Source organism: Symphalangus syndactylus, chromosome X (assembly GCF_028878055.3).
Source record: "Symphalangus syndactylus isolate Jambi chromosome X, NHGRI_mSymSyn1-v2.1_pri, whole genome shotgun sequence".
Classification (NCBI taxonomy): domain Eukaryota; kingdom Metazoa; phylum Chordata; class Mammalia; order Primates; family Hylobatidae; genus Symphalangus; species Symphalangus syndactylus.
In genome coordinates, this window is record NC_072447.2 from 77,417,869 (window position 1) to 77,433,380 (window position 15,512).

Genomic DNA, 15,512 nt, shown 5'->3' on the forward strand with positions numbered 1-15,512 from the left:
TTTTCTTCTGAGGAGTAAAGAGGAGAGAACAAGGACAGGGACAGAGCATGGCCAAGTTTAGATGGGAGCTGGTTAGCATGGTGATGTGGGGAGTTTCTATGAATAGAGCATACAGTTGGAGAAGGCATGGGGCAGGGATGAGACTTAGTACACTGCGGTGAGCTAGCATGTCTTTGATGTTATGGGTTGAATAAACTGTTAGGTTGGCATGGAGAGATAGTTTTATGCTTTTAAGAGTGAGGACTGCAGCTGCCGCTGATGCTTGGAGGCAGGCAGGTCATCTGAGAACTGTGGCTTCAAGCTGTTTAGAGAGGTAGGCAACAATCTGGAGGGTGGGTCCCTTAGACTGGGTTAGAACACCTAGTGCAACTCCATGCCATTCACTGGTATAGAGGGAGAAAGGTTTGGTGAGGTCTGAGAAAGTGAGGACGGGGGCTGAGATGAGAGCCTTATGGAGTAGACGGAAAGGTTGGGTAATAGTCTGTGCAGGGTTTAAAGGCTCATGGAGAGGGCCTTTAGCAGCTTGGTATAAGTTTAGCAAGTAGAGTGAAGAAGGGAACCCAGAGCCTAAAATATCCCGCTAGTCCTAGAAAAGAGATAATTTCTTGCTTAGTTTGCAGAGGCAGGAGGGACCGGAGTAGGGATATGCGGTTGGTTGTGAGCTGTCAGGTTCGTGGGGTAAGAGCTAGGCCTAGATAGGTGACTGAGGGGGTGCATATTTGTGCTTTCTTAGGGGAGACCTGATACCCCTGTTCTGCCAAGAAGTGTTGCAGTCTCTGAGAGGGGCTACACAGGAGCAGATCATTAACATATTGAAGGAGAGTGGACAGTTTTAGGGATAAGGTGCAGAGGTTGTGAGCAAGGGCCTGCCCAAAATGGTGGGGGCTGTTTCTGAAACCTTGAGGTAGTACGCATGTGAGCTGGTATGAAAGGTGAGTGTCGGGGTCTTCCCACATAAAGGCAAAGAGGTCTTGAGAATCAGGGTGTAAAGGAATTGTGAAAAAAGCATCCTTTAGGTTTAGAACAGAAAAATGGGTGGTATTGGAGGGAATTGTGGAAAGTGAAGTATATGAGTTAGGAACTACTGGACATACTGGGAGTACAGCTTGGTTAATGAGCCTGAGGTCCTGGACTAAGTGATAAGTTCCATCTGGCTTTTTGACAGGTAGAATTGGTGTGTTACAAGGGGAGTCTGTTGGGCAGAGTAGGTGACTGGCAAGGAGGCGAGAAATGATAGGCTTTAGGCCAATGAGAGCTGCTTGGGGGATGGGATACTGCTTCTGTGATAGGAACTGAGTGGGCTCTTTAAGGGTAATGTGGACAGGAGTGTGGTGTGTTGTGACTGAGGAAAGAGGTGTGGAAGTATCCCAAACAGCGGGGTTGACTATGGATGGGGAATAAGGAAAGGTTGCATGTTTTAAGGTGGGAGGTTGGAGGAGTAGAAGAAAGTTAGAAGCCCCAGAGGGGTCTGGGTTGATGCATTGGGCACTATGGGGAACGTGGAAGTGGAGAGTAGTGTGGAGTTTTGAAAGGATGTCTCTGCCTAGGCGTGGAGTTGGGCATGAGGGCAGGACTAAGAAAGAGCGAGTGAAGGAAAAGGTGTGCAGGGAGCAGAAAAGTGGAGGGGTGGCTCAGGGTTTGGAGACTTGTCCATTAATTCCCACAACAGAGACTTGGGAGGACTAGGTGAGTCCTGAAAAATTAGGTAAAGCAGAGTAGGTTGCCCCAGTATTAATTAAAAAAAAGCAGGCTGGCTTACCTGCCACCATCGGAGTTACCCTTGGCTCGGATGAAGAGATGGTAGTTGCTGGGGCATCTGTTGCAGGGCACCGTCAGTCTTCAGCAGCAAGGCTGATGAGATCTGAGTAGGAGGTTTTGGCCGGCTCAGGAAGGGATGGGGGCGGTCCTTGTGGGGGCCACTCACAGTCCAACTTCCAGTGGGATCCTCTGCAGAGGGGGCATGACCTGGTGGGCTTACCTGGGTTTGGTCATTGTCTGGACCAGTGGCCTTCATTGCCACACTTGAAACAGGTGCCGGGTGGAGGTGGATTCTAGGAGGATTCTGTGTGGAGCTGTGGCCCGTGGGCCTGCAGGGCCCCTGATGGTGGAGGCAAGCATTTGAAACTGCCTGTTTTTGCCTTTTACTTTCCTCATCACGATTGTTAAAGACTTTGAAGGCAAAATTAAGAAGGTCTTGTTGTGGGATTTGGGGGCCACCGTCAAGCTTCTGAAGCTTGTGCCGGATATCGGGGGTGGATTGGGAGATGAACCAAAGGTTTAAAATAGTGGTTCCTTCTGAGCTGGCTGGGTCTAGGTTGGTATACTTTCTCATGGCTTCAGTTAAACAAGAGAGAAAAAGGTCTGGGTTTTCGTCAGGACCCTGGGTGATTTCTGAAAGCTTTTCATAGTTGATTGTTTTATGGACACCCTTTTTGAGTCCTGCAAGGAGACACACAATCATGTGGTCTCGATGGCAGCGTCCGGGGGCCCCGTCTTGATAATCCTAGTGGGGGTCCTGGTTGAGGACTGCCTTTGCGCCAGTAGGCTGGGCAGGAGCTTGGTGATGAATTGTATTAGCATACGCCTGAGCTAGGGTCCAGGTATGGTCCCGGTCTTCTAGGGTGAGGGTGGAAGAGAGGATAATGTAAAGGTCATGCCAAGTTCATAAGACTGGGTGAGGTACTGAAACTCTAATATAAGAGGTAGGGTCTTCTGGAAATGAACCAAGCCTTTTGTTAATTTGAGAGAGATCAGTAAGGGAGAAGGGAACATGAACTCTAACAATACCTTCAGTTCCTGCTACTTCCCGAAGGGAGCACTCCAGCACAGGCACTGAAGTAAGGGTGGGGCATGGGCCAAAGATGGTGCCTGAGTGAGTATAGGTGGGAGAGAAGGAAGAAGCTGGAAGTGGTTCCTGCTGAGGGTTTGAAGGGGGAAGGGGGGTTAAGCTGATAGGCAGTGGAGGATAGATAGGGGCATAAGGTGGCAGGATGGGTTTACAGGCCTCAGGAGAGGGCGGTAGGGGGAGGAGAATGGGTACAGACAATACTAGAATTGTCCTGAGGAGGGGAAGGTGTAGGAAAAGAAGTGGATACTGCTGATTGGGAAGATGGTGGCTGGGAAGATGGCAGCTGAGAGGATGGTGGCTGGGAAGATGGCAGCTGAGAGGATGGCAACTGGGAAGATGGCAACTGAGAAGATAAAGAGGAGGCTTGGGGGATTAAAGGTGGTTGAGAGAGAGAGGTAGGTGCTGGGAGGGGTGGACAGCAGTCTGCTAGATCCAACAAGGAAAAAGAGGTAGGGCTGGGAGGAGAAAGGCGATCAGGGTGGCGAGAATGGAGGAGAAGGATTTGAACAGGTGAGCAAGAACTGCAGAGGTCGGGTTGTGATCTGAGTGCAAAAAGGCCTGGACATAAGGAATTTCTCCCCATTTTTCCAGCCGTCAGCAATAATTGCTTAAGTCAGTTAAAATTGTAAAGTCGAATGTTCATTTGCGGGCCATTTGGACCCGTTATCTAATTCGTACTGTGGCCAGACTGAATTGCAAAAAGACAAGGTGTTTAGGGCGGATATCTTGTCTGAGGCCTAAGGTTTGCAAGTTTGTTTTTTTTTTTAATGAGGCAGCCTAGAGGGCTGTCCTTTGGAATAGAAGACTGGGAATTTCCCATAACAGAGGGTAGGCTTGGGAGAAAAGGGAAAGGGAGACCATCTTGCATGGCCGTAGGGAGACGATAAAAGGAGCAATTGTCACTGCTGCCTTTTTCGTTCCTGGAATGGGATCAAATGGCTTAGAAGCGTCCCCCCAAGACCAGATGATCAGCGAGTACCTGGCACACTCTAGAACCTTCTTGGACCAACGTTGGATTTTCGGACCGGAGAAACCAAGAGAGGCTGTGCAGATTTTTCCCTGTTAACCGGGCTCCCGGGAAACTACCGGTAGGTGAGATCAGTGACTGATGTGCATGCACAGAGAGGCGACTGGAGGCTGAGTAGTTTCCTTTGTCTGGCTGCTGTGGCCTGCTCTCCAGGGTGGAGGCGTAGGTCCACGGGGGACCGGAGCCCCTCCCGGTTTTCGGCACCAGATGAAAGGTTCTTGTATCTGTTCGAATCCCGAGAGCGTGCCAACAGACAACACGAGGTAGTGGGGAGCAACACACTGTTTTAATGAGTGCCTGGGTGCAGGCGGGCTGAGGCCTAAAATAGCGTCAGCACCAAATGAGGCCAGGGCAGGGGTTTTATAGTCTCCTGTAAACAGAAAGTGTCTCAGTCTTATGTAACTGCTACGCAGTACCCTGACGGCCTCTCTCTCGGTCTTCAGGGAGTACGTGTCTTCCGGCCAGCTCTCTTCCTGCTTCTGCTATCTTGCTGAGGCATGCTGTTGGTGGAAGTGGTCTTGCATCTTGGGACTGGGCCTGAGAAGAGAGGAGTTATTCATTCCCTTAAGTCAGGCCCTAGGGAGAATCTTTCAGAGAGAGAGAAAGACCACATCTATATTACTTTTATTGTAATATATCATTATAATTTTGGTATTTTATTAGTTGTTGTTAATCTCTTACTGTGCCTAATTTATAAGCTAAATCTTATCATAGGTATGTATGTATTGATAACAACATAGTGTATATAGAGTTTGGTACTACCTTTGGTTTCAGGCGTTGATGAAAAGAGTTCAACTCTGTAAAACATTTCAAGAGATTTATTCTGAGCCAAATATGAATGACCAATGGCCTGTGACACAGCCCCAGTAAATCCTGAGAACATGTGCTACAGCTTGGTTTTACACATGTTAGGGAGACATAAGACATCAATCAGTTCATGTAATATGTATATTGATTTGGTCCGGAAAGGCAAGGCAACTGGAAGCTGGGGTTTCCAGGTCATAGGCAGATTCAAAGATTTTCTGATTGGTGATTGGTTGAAACAGTTATTATCTAAAGACCTGGAATCAACAGAAAGAATGTCTGGGTTAAGATAAGAGGTTGTGGAGACCAAGATTTTATCATGCAGACAAAGCCTCCAGGTAGCAGAGGTAACAGGCTTCAGAGAGAATAGATTGTAAATATTTCCTATCAGACCTAAAGGGTCTGTTCTATCAGTTTTAAGGTCTCTGTTTTGATGTTAATGTTAGTCAGCTGTGCCTGAATTTCAAACGGGAGGAGGGTATAATGAGAAATGTTCCATTATCACCTGAACTAGTTTTCAGGTTAACTTCGGAATGCCCTTGCCCAGAGGTGAGGAGTGGGGGGAGTGGGTGGGAGGGTCCATCAGTGCATCTACTGGGTGTCTTGGAATTTATCTCCCAAGGATAAGGTGGGGACTACTGTGCTTAATATAACATAGAATGACTTTAAGATTTTAAGTTACTGAAAAAGATTTTTGAAATTTTGACAAGTTCACTTAAACTTGTATCCCGTTTACATTCACTTAATTTACTTATTCTTGACAATTCTTGAATTGCTCATTAAACAAAACTGGCCATTGAAGGAGTTCAGGAAATACCACCCTAAAATATGTATATCGGTATACATATTTTTGTTATGTTGATGACTTTGAGCTGAAGCACTTGAAAAACAGCAAAATAGGCCAGGCGCGGTGGCTCACGTCTGTAATCCCAGCATTTTGGGAGGCCAAGGTGGGCCAATCACCTAAGGTCAGGAGTTCAAGACCAGCCTGGCCGACATGGTGAAACCCCGTCCCTAGTAAGAAAAAATACAAAATTAGCTGGATGTCGTGATGGGCACCTGTAATCCTAGCTACTTGGGAGGCTGAGGCAGGAGAATGGCTTCAACCCAGGAGGCGGAGGTTGCCATGAGCTGAGATCACACCATTGCACTCCAGCCTGGGCTACAAGAGTGACACTCCATCCCCCCCCATAAAAAAGAAAGAAAAAAGAATAACAGCAAAATACAGAGGCTTTCTGAGTCCCCCCTCCATCTGCCTAAAGACTAATGCTACAAAAGGAACTCAATTGTCATCAGTCCTCTGAAGATTAACTGTTATCGCAAGAGAGAAGGCCAGAAGTCCATCGCAACCAGACAAACCTTGTCACAACATCATCTATTCTTCTAAGGGGCCCATTCATCTTTCCCCAACACGATTTACTCTGAAGATACCTCTTTTCTTCGACCTCTGACCATTTTACTTATAGTAGCAGTAGGGATTGAGTCAAGGGACCTTTGTCCTTTTTTAAAATGACCTGCCTGATTATTGCCCTAAGCAATTTTTTTTTTTTTGAGATGGAGTCTCACTCTGTCACCCAGGCTGGAGTGCAGTGGCACGATCTCGGCTCACTACAAGCTCCGCCTCCTGGGTTCACGCCATTCTCCTGCCTCAGCCTCTCCGAGTAGCTGGGACTACAGGCGCCCGCCAGCACTCCCGGCTAATTTTTTGTATTTTTAGTAGAGACGGGGTTTCACCGTGGTCTCGATCTCCTGACCTCGTGATCCACCCGCCTCGGCCTCCCAAAGTGCTGGGATTACAAGCGTGAGCCACCGTGCCCGGCCTGCCCTACCAATTTTTAGTTAGGCTTCTCATTATATTTGTCTTTGGGCTTTTAAAATTTCTCCAAACTGAGGTAAATAGAGTGGACTGGTTTGGGTCCCTGAAATGTTGGGGGACCAACAGGGAGTCCCTGTGGTCCATCCATCCTTTGTTAGATTCAACCTTTGTTTTAACCCCATCACTGTCCATTTTAGTCATCTCATTTTTAAGAACCATCTAAAAATTTTCTATGCCAAATTTGCATTTCTAAAGTGATGGTTCTTAGGTAAAACAAGGTACAAAATTTATATCTCAAAGGTACAGAATTCAGATTTCAGCACTAATTGTCATTATTTGCTCAAACCGAGAAAAGAAGGTATAGGTAAAGGCCCAGTTAAGACAAGATGGCCAAGAAAATCACCTTAAACAAAGGTAAGGCTTGTTATGTAAATTTAAGGCAATGCTTTCTCCATTGTAAGAGCTTCTAATAAGAGTCCTGCCTTTCTTCAGGTGCAGAGACAGAGACAGCCTTATAAATGGAGATTTCCTTTATAGATGTAAATTTATTTTACAAAAACGTCTCAAAATAACTAAAAATAGGCAGATCCCAGCCCAAGTTTTTAAATTAGTTAAAATTAGTTCTGAGTTCAGAGTGGTTCCCATTAATGCATAGGGCAGACAAAGCATCTTCTATGCCAGCCTAGGATACATTTCACTGTTGTTCTGAGTTTAAGATTTTGATGAAGGCATAGAGTGGTTAAAGAAGCAGGCCACCTTTATCTGAAGGCTGAACTTCTCTATATAACTTTTTTATCCTGAGATGGGAAAATAAGCAAAAAGGTTAATAAATTTAGAGTACTATCGATGAAAAGTGTCAAACTCTGTAGAATATTTTTGAAAAGATTTTTTCTGATCCAAATATGAGTGACCATGACCCATGACACAGCCCTCAGGAGATCCTGAGAATATGTGCCCAAGGTGTTTAGGGTGCAGCTTGGTTTTATACATTTTAGGGAGATGTGAAACTTCAATCAAACACATTTAAGAAATACATTGGTTCAGTCCAGAAAGACAGGACAACTTGAAGAAGGGTGGGGGTGGGGAGGCTTCCAGGTTGTATGTAGATTTACAATTTTTCTAATTGGCAATTGGTTGAAAGAGTTATCAATAGAAAGGAATGTCTATGTTGAGATAAGAGGTTGTGGAGACCAAGGTTTTATCATGCAAATGAAGCCTCCAGGCGGCAGTTTTCAGAGAGAATAGATTATAAATGTTTCTTATCAGACTATGTTGATGTTAATGCTGAAGAGGCCTAATGAGGCATGTCTGACCCCCACTTCCTGTCATGGCCTGAACCAGTCTCTCAGGTTAAATTTTAAAGTGCCCTGGCCTAGGAAGAAGTCCATTCAGGTGGTTGGGGGTACCTTAGAATTTTATTTTTGGTTTACAGTAGGCAGAGGAGGATAAAGAGAAAGATGGAGAGAAAGATAAAGAACAGTCAGAATCATCAGTCAACATAAAATATTTTCTCTCTCCAAAGATCATGTTGACCAGAAAGAGGTGGACAGAGTTGGCAGAACATATAGTCAGCAGGGTTTTGAGAAGAGAAGTTTCAGTCAACTGAGAGGTTTCTATAGGAGAAGCAAGAGTAAGTACAGAAAACAGAGAGAACTAATTCTTACAAATATTTTTCTGAAAATGGTCCAAGTGGTATTAGACAGGTTTGGACACAGGAATCTTTTAGACATAATTTGAAACCTCCACCATGGAAATATTCTTTGTTTCTCTCTGAGAAATTGGTTAATTATCATCCAAGGAGTGAAGCCTTTGGGGGCTTCCTCTAGTGAGGAAATAGTGCAGGACAAAGTGAGTGAGTTCATCAGATGTCTTCTGTAAAAACTGCCAATTTATTTTCCAATTCTCTGGCTGTTTATGATAAAGGCAGACATCTCAGAGCACAGGGTACTTTAGTTTGGGACCCCTTGTTTTTGGTTTAAAATTTATACCACAAGGTCTTCTTGGTCCTTGTAGATGTTGTAGCTGTAAAGACACCCAACTGTTTGCCTTTTGTAAGGAGTTTTCCCACTGTGCCCACTGTAACTCTAAGTTACTCTAAGTTCACCCATTTCTCTAGAAAAACACAAGTTCTATATCCATAGTTCTTATACATGAAATTTGCTAGAGTTCCACATGGAGGAGTTCTAGACTTTTTGGATCCAGATGAACCCATGATTTCCTATCATATTCTAGTAACCTTACCTACCTATTGAACCCAGTCCAGTTTCTGTCTGACCCAGGCAGACACCTGCGGCACCCCCATACAGTACCCATTCCTGTTTCTATTGTGACTTCTGAATCCATTGTGGATTAAAAAAATGCTAAAATAAATTCGAGAGCTCAAGCAACAAATTTGTGGAGCCCAGAATCTGAGAGAGAAATCACCCATGACCCCAGTTGCTGTAATAGATCAGTGGGCATAATGGGCTCTGTTGGGTACTTTTACTTAGTCACTCAGTGCTACTGGGGGTCACTGAAGTTCTACTTTGGATCTGACTTCTGATGCCAATCTGTTAAAAGAAAAACTTTAGATAAACTAAATTTAAGAGTTTAATTGAGCAAAGAATGATTCACAAATTGGGCAGTCCTCAAAACCGGAACAGGTTAACAGAACTCTTGCCTGCAGCATTTATTGACGAAAAACTGAGTGCCCTAAGAGAGACAGCTTGATTGGTTCCAGCTCTGCCTTTGCCTTATTTGAGCATGGTGTAATCAGTTAGCTACCTGCAGTTGACTGAAGCTTGGCTACTGTGATTGGTGGACACTCAGCTATTTGTTACAAAAGTATACTGTGAAGTTGGGCTTTGAGTTAGTTTTTATGTACGTAGGTTTTAGTTCATCAGTTCATTAGGTAAGGACTCAAGTATGGAGGCTTCACACATGTATGAGGAGCTGTGCTAGGAACTGGGGCTATAACAGTGATTAGAGGTAGATTTACTATAAAGTGAATGAAGCTTAAATTCCAAGGCCCTTCACTTGCAGGGACATCTTCTAAGGCCCTATAACTAATTTTGTATTTGTAATTTTGTATTATTGTTCTTGAAGAAAATTCTGCAACTCATATATTTTAAGTCCAACAAAACCTGTACCTGGCTAGGAAGAAAACAAAGTTCCTGTTACCTGCTCCCATTTTGATGGGAGCTGGAGTGGGGGCAGACAAAAAATATAAAAAATAGATCTATAATATATTAGGTGGAAGCAAATACAGGAGAAACTTAGAGCAAGGAAAGGGATATATAAAAAGTGAGGGGTGGGAGTTGCTGTCTCACTTATGTGGTCAAGAAATGCCTCTGTGATAAAGCAAGACCCCGAAGAAATGAAGGATAACATCATGCAGATACTTGGGAGAAGAACCAACTGGATAGAAAAAATAGCATGTGCAAAGGTCCTGAGTCTAGAATGTGTTCTTGGTGTGTTTGAGGAATGGCAAAGTTGTCAATGTAGCAGAAACAGTAAGAGATGAAGTCTGAGATCATGATGGTTCACTGGGCTTTCCATCAGCTTAAAACTCTTTCACAGATGCTGCTGTGTTTATTTAATTGTAAGTTTGGACCTTTGTGAAAGGCTTTTTATTTGTTTATGTTATTTTTCATTGTGTATCTAACAGCCAGTATAGTCTGTTAATTCCTAATTCTGACTATTCAAATATCAGTACCCTTGTGTACTTCAGACCGTCTGCAGATTCAGTAAACTATATGCTTTCTGTTTGGTTTTCAAACCATCAGTGGAAATCTTGAAGGATATGTGGCCTTTTAGCATTTGGCTAGGGACCATTGATTGACATTTAATCTTTCAGTCAGTCTTGAGTATGGTCTTTGAAATGTTTACAAGTTCTCTCAGCTCTAATGTGGCACATCAGTTTTGACTCTATAAAGCTATTGTGAGACACCGTCAAATACTTTCCTAAAATCAGGATATAAAAACAGTTATAGCACTCACCTGATAACATTTATATCAAAAGTAAAGGAAGGAAGAAAGGGAGGGGACAGTGAATGAGTTTTTTTCTTAATGAACTCATACTAGCTCCTAGTGTCCACTGATTTCTCTTTTCTTTAAACTGTCTTCAGCATTATTTTTTTCTCTTTTTAAAGAGGGGGTATCACTATGATGCTCAGGCTGGCCTTGAATTTTTGGACTCTAGAGATACTCTCACCTCAACCTCCAGAGGAACTGGGACTACAGGCATGGGCCATCACTCCTGTCTATGTCCCCAGCATTTTAAACCGATGTTGTTATTAAGAAAATTGTAGATTCTTTTTTTTTCTTGTAAATTTGTTTGAGTTCATTGTAGATTCTGGATATTAGCCCTTTGTCAAAAATTTTCTCCCATTCTGTAGGTTGCCTGTTCACTCTGATGGTAGTTTCTTTTGCTGTGCAGAAGCTCTTTAGTCTAATTAGATCCCATTTGTTAAGTTTGGCTTTTTTTGCCATTGCTTTTGGTGTTTTAGACATGAAGCCCTTGCCCATGCCTATGTCCTGAATGGTATTGCCTAGGTTTTCTTCTAGGGTTTTTATGGTTTTAGGTCTAACATGTAAGTCTTTAATCCATCTTGAATTAATTTTTGTATAAGGTGTAAGGAAGGGATCCAGTTTCAGCTTTCTACATATGGCCAGCCAGGTTTCCCAGCACCATTTATTAAATAGGGAATCCTTTCCCCATTTCTTGTTTTTGTCAGGTTTGTCAAAGATCAGATAGTTGTAGATATGTGGCATTATTTCTGAGGGCTCTGTTCTGTTCCATTGGTCTATATCTCTGTTTTGGTACCAGTACCATGCTGTTTTGGTTACTGTAGCCTTGTAGTATAGTTTGAAGTCAGGTAGCGTGATGCCTCCAGCTTTGTTCTTTTGGCTTAGGATTGACTTGGCAATGTGGGCTCTTTTTTGGTTCCATATGAACTTTAAAGTAGTTTTTTCCAATTCTGTGAAGAAAGTCATTGGTAGCTTGATGGGGATGGCATTGAATCCATAAATTACCTTGGGCAGTATGGCCATTTTCACGATATTAATTCTTCCTACCCATGAGCATGGAATGTTCTTCCATTTGTTTGTATCCTCTTTTATTTCATTGAGCAGTGGCTTGTAGTTCTCCTTGAAGAGGTCCTTCACATCCCTTGTAAGTTGGATTCCTAGGTATTTCATTCTCTTTGAAGCAATTGTGAATGGGAGTTCACTCATGATTTGGCTCTCTGTTTGTCTGTTATAGGTGTATAGGAATGCTTGTGATTTTTGTACATTGATTTTGTATCCTGAGACTTTGCTGAAGTTGCTAATCAGCTTAAGGAGATTTTGGGCTGAGACGATGGGGTTTTCTAGATATACAATCATGTCATCTGCAAACAGGGACAATTTGACTTCCTCTTTTCCTAACTGAATACCCTTTATTTCCTTCTCCTGCCCAATTGCCCTGGCCAGAACTTCCAACACTATGTTGAATAGGAGTGGTGAGAGAGGGCATCCCTGTCTTGTGCCAGTTTTCAAAGGGAATGCTTCCAGTTTTTGCCCATTCAGTGTGATACTGGCTGTGGGTTTGTCATAGATGGCTCTTATTATTTTGAGATACGTCCCATCAATACCTAATTTATTGAGAGTTTTTAGCATGAAGTGTTGTTGAATTTTGTCGAAGGCCTTTTCTGCATCTATTGAGATAATCATGTGGTTTTTGTCTTTGGTTCTCTTTATATGCTGGATTACATTTACTGATTTGCATATGTTGAACCAGCCTTGCATCCCAGGGGTGAAGCCCACTTGATCATGGTGGATAAGCTTTTTGATGTGTTGCTGGATTCGGGTTTGCCAGTATTTTATTGAGGATTTTTGCATCGATGTTCATCAGGGATATTGGTCTAAAATTCTCTTTTTTTTGTTGTGTCTCCACCAGGCTTTGGTATCAGGATGATGCTGGCCTCATAAAATGAGTTAGGGAGGATTCCCTCTTTTTCTATTGATTGGAATAGTTTCAGAAGGAATGGTACCAGCTCCTCCTTGTACCTCTGGTAGAATTCAGCTGTGAATTTATCTGGTCCTGGACATTTTTTGGCTGGTAAGCTATTAATTATTGCCTCAATTTCAGAGCCTGTTATCGGTCTATTCAGAGATTCAGCTTCTTCCTGGTTTAGTCTTGGGAGGGTGTTTGTGTCGAGGAATTTATCCATTTCTTCTAGATTTTCTAGTTTATTTGCATAGAGGTGTTTTTAGTATTCTCTGATGGTAGTTTGTATTTCTGTGGGATCAGTGGTGGTATCCCCTTTATCATTTTTTATTTCATCTATTTGATTCCTCTCTCTTTTCTTTATTAGTCTTGCTAGCAGTGTATCAATTTTGTTGATCTTTTCAAAAAACCGGCTCCTGGATTCATTGAGTTTTTTGAAGGGTTTTTTGTGTCTCTATTTCCTTCAGTTCTGCTCTGATCTTAGTTATTTCTTGCCTTCTGCTAGCTTTTGAATGTGTTTGCTCTTGCTTCTCTAGTTCTTTTAATTGTGATGTTAGGGTGTCAATTTTAGATCTTTTGTGCTTTCTCTTGTGGGCATTTAGTGCTATAAATTTCCCTCTACACACTGCTTTGAATGTGTCCCAGAGATTCTGGTATGTTGTGTCTTTGTTCTTGTTGGTTTCAAAGAACATCTTTATTTCTGCCTTCATTTCATTATGTACCCAGTAGTCATTCATTTGGAGTAATTATAAATGGTAATGTGTCTTTAATTCTGGTTTCCACATGTTAATTATTAGTATATATAGATGCAATTCATATTTGTCTCTTGACATTGGACCTTAAGCAACCCCATCAAAAAGTAGGCAAAGGATATGAACAGACACTTCTCAAAAGAAGACATTTATGTAGCCAAAAAACACATGAAAAAATGCTCATCATCACTGGCCGTCAGAGAAGTGCAAATCAAAACCACAATGAGATACCATCTCATACCAGTTAGAATGGCCATCATTAAAAAGTCAGGAAACAGTCAGTGTGGCGATTCCTCAGGGATCTAGAACTAGAAATACCATTTGACCCAGCCATCCCATTACTGGGTATATACCCAAAGGTCTATAAATCATGCTGCTATAAAGACACATGCACACGTATGTTTATTGCGGCACTATTCACAATAGCAAAGAGTTGGAACCAACCCAAATGTCCAACAACGATAGACTGGATTAAGAAAATGTGGTACATATACACCATGGAATACTATGCAGCCATAAAAAATGATGAGTTCGTGTCCTTTGTAGGGACATGGATGAAACTGGAAAACATCATTCTCAGTAAACTATCGCAAGGACAAAAAACCAAACACCGCGTGTTCTCACTCATAGGTGGGAATTGAACAATGAGAACTCATGGACACAGGAAGGGGAACATCACATTCCGGGGACTGTTGTGGGGTGGGGGGAGGGGGGAGGGACAGCATTAGGAGATATACCTAATGCTAAATGACGAGTTAATGGGTGCAGGAAATCAACATGGGACACGGATACATATGTAACAAACCTGCACATTGTGCATATGTACCCTAAAACCTAAAGTATAATAAAAAAAAAAAAAAAAAAAAAAAAGTCAGGAAACAAACAGGTGCTGGAGAGGATGTGGAGAAATAGGAACACTTTTACACTGTTGGTGGGACTGGAAACTAGTTCAAACATTGTGTAAGTCAGTGTGGTGATTCCTCAGGGATCTAGAACTAGAAATACCATTTGACCCAGCCATCCCATTACTGGGTATATACCCAAAGGATTATAAAACATGCTGCTATAAAGACACATGCACACGTATGTTTATTGTGGCACTATTCACAATAGCAAAGACTTGGAACCAACCCAAATGTCCAACAATGATAGACTGGATTAAGGAAATGTGGCACATATACACCATGGAATACTATGCAGCCATAAAAAATGATGAGTTCATGTCCTTTGTAGGGACATGGATGAAGCTGGAAACCATCATTCTCAGCAAACTATCGCAATGACAAAAAAGCAAACACTACATGTTCTCACTCATAGGTGGGAATTGAACAATGAGAACACATGGACACAGGAAGGGGAACATCACACACCGGGGCCTGTTGTGGGGTGGGGGGAGGGGGAGGGATAGCATTAGGAATTATACCTAATGTTAAATGACGAGTTAATGGGTGCAACACACCAACATGGCACATGGATACATATGTAACAAACCTGCACGTTGTGCACATGTACCCTAAAACTTAAAGTATAGTAAAAAAAGAAAATTGTAGATTCACATGCAATTTTAAGAAATAATATGGAGAGCTCCTCTGTACACTCTAGTTTCCGCTAATGGTAACAGTTTACAAAACTATAGTATAATATGATGACCAGGAACTGACATTGGTGCAATCTACCCATCTTATTCATATTTCTCCAGATTTACTTGTAGTTGTGTACAATCTTATCTGTGTAGCCTTGTGTATCTACTACCACAGTTGAGATACAGAACAGTTCCAACATCAAAAGGATCCTTTGTTTTGTCCTTTTATAAACACATCCATTGCCTCCTTGTGTACCCTCCCTTTACCCCATCTCTAACCCCTGGCAACCACTAATCTGTTTCTACAGTTTTGTCATTTCTAAAATGTCATGTAAATGGAATCATACGGTATGTACACTTTGGGATTTACTTTTTTTCACTCAGCATAGTCCCCTTGGAATCCATCCAAATTGTTGTATGTATTAATAGTTTGTTCCTTTTTATTGCTGAGTAATGTTTTATTGTGTGGATGAACTGTAGTTTGTTTAACCAGTCACCTGTTGAAGGACATCAAGGCTTATTCCAGTTTTTGTCAGTTACAAAGAAAGCTGCCATGAACATTTGTGTGTAGGTTTTTGTTTGAACATAAGTTTTTATTTTTCTGGGATAAATGCCTAAGAATCCGGTGGCTCACGCTTGTAATCCCAGCACTTTGGGAGGCCGAGGCAGGCGGATCACGAGGTCAGGAGATCGAGACCACGATGAAACCCCGTCT

The 15,512-nt window shown here is 42.6% G+C and overlaps 1 protein-coding gene and 1 pseudogene across 3 annotated transcripts in view; one reads left to right on the top strand and one right to left on the bottom strand.

The window, feature by feature from the left end:
* The window catches only part of EDA (ectodysplasin A), a 427,490-nt gene that overhangs the window by 78,176 nt on the left and 333,802 nt on the right, over window positions 1-15,512 (top strand). The gene's annotated exons all lie outside the window — the stretch shown is intronic.
* On the bottom strand, window positions 1,775-8,707 carry LOC134736067 (transcription factor NF-E4-like; annotated as a pseudogene).